Below are 1,565 nucleotides of genomic sequence, written 5' to 3' on the forward strand. Positions count from 1 at the left end.
TATATATATATGTGTATGTATATGTATATATATGTGTGTGTATGTATATATATATATGTGTATGTATGTATATGTGTATGTATATGTGTATATATGTGTATGTATATGTGTGTAGAGTAACATATATCTGTGATATATTCAGAAATTAAACGGATTCATTCATTTTTCTGGACTGAATAATATCGTGCATTGAATAATTAAACTGTAACGTGAGACGTTAATTCTCTTTGACCCATCAAATGAATGCGGTCATTTATTAACAGAATCAAAGTTTAACATCAAACATTTACATTAATTTGGCAAAATTGAAAATAACAACAGCTTAATTAATTAGCTTTACAGTCAGGAAAACCATACGGCCATGGTTTTCCGTTGCTTCACAACAGACATTTCTGAAAATATCTGGAATGATTTCTAGCAAAATAGAAGAGTTTAAAGATGGAAATGAAGTTTAAATGGAGAGGAAAAGATGGATGAGGGAAATGTGTCAGTATCAGGACGGCACGCTCCGTTGAGATCCCAGCTTCCTCCTCGGTACACTTAGGTGGTGTAAATCAACTCTTTACCTGTAGCAGGTGTCTCCACTGGTACGGAGTTCCATTTAACGCACCCTTTCAGCGTCTCCGTAGGAACAGCTGTGAATCGTCCGAAGTAGTGCCGGTATTCCGTCCGACACAGGTTCACCTCTCGGTGGACTCACAAGAAGAGTAAGTCCGTCAGAGTTCCACTCAGATGTGGAAGATTGCATAATTCCCACGAGACTTGGAAGAACTCCGGATCATGTCTGGAACTCCTGTTCTCTCCAGCACTTCTCTGTTCGGTTTGCTCTCCGAACCGAACTCGACTGCGCTCGACTGCACTAGCTCTTGACTGGTTTGAACTAGGAAGTGCCGACATTTAAAGAGTTCTATTTCTGGTTCATTTGGGAAGTTCCTGATTGGTCGGTCGACCAGACAGGGTGTGTTTTAGTGATGTAAGAGGTTATTAAAAGTCAAGGAAAAAGATTAAGTTTGTTTAAGAACAGACAGAAAATGTTTTTGAAGATTCCAGACTTCGTGGAGTCAACTCTCTCATATCTGCCTGAAAAAGTTAAAAATGACATTTCTTTTTCAGTAAACTTGCAGTTGACCGAAACTTGACCTTTGACCAACTTCACAATTTGCTCATTGAAGACAGAAAATCAGACAATGCATCATTAACCTGATTTCTACTTTGAATGAGGATTAAAAGTCATTATTACTGTTTCACAGTTGATTTAAAAATGAGTAGTTCACTTCAACATTTAAAAATGGTTTGAACTAAACACACTTTGATTATCAAAACATTTGTAAAATAGTAATGATAATAGAAAAAGAGAGTGTTCTTTCAATTGATCAGTGCAGGACACTTAGGAAGTCTTCTGGATGGACTTGATTTTGTGTTTCTGGACTCAAATCAATGAAATACAGTTCTTGTCCCAGGAAGGCCCTCAAGGCCAGATTTTGACCTGAGGCTTAGTTCACTACATGTGTATGTGTATATATATGTGTATGTATATATATGTGTATATATGTGTATGTATATAT

General features: G+C 36.8%; 1 protein-coding gene across 1 annotated transcript in view; it reads left to right on the forward strand.

Annotated features, from left to right (window-relative positions):
- Positions 1–1,565, forward strand: part of LOC119427267 (glutamate receptor ionotropic, NMDA 3B) — a 102,630-nt gene that overhangs the window by 28,046 nt on the left and 73,019 nt on the right. The window lies entirely within an intron of this gene.

This window comes from Nematolebias whitei, chromosome 21 (assembly GCF_014905685.2).
Source record: "Nematolebias whitei isolate Nwh7 chromosome 21, NemWhi1, whole genome shotgun sequence".
Lineage (NCBI taxonomy): Eukaryota > Metazoa > Chordata > Actinopteri > Cyprinodontiformes > Rivulidae > Nematolebias > Nematolebias whitei.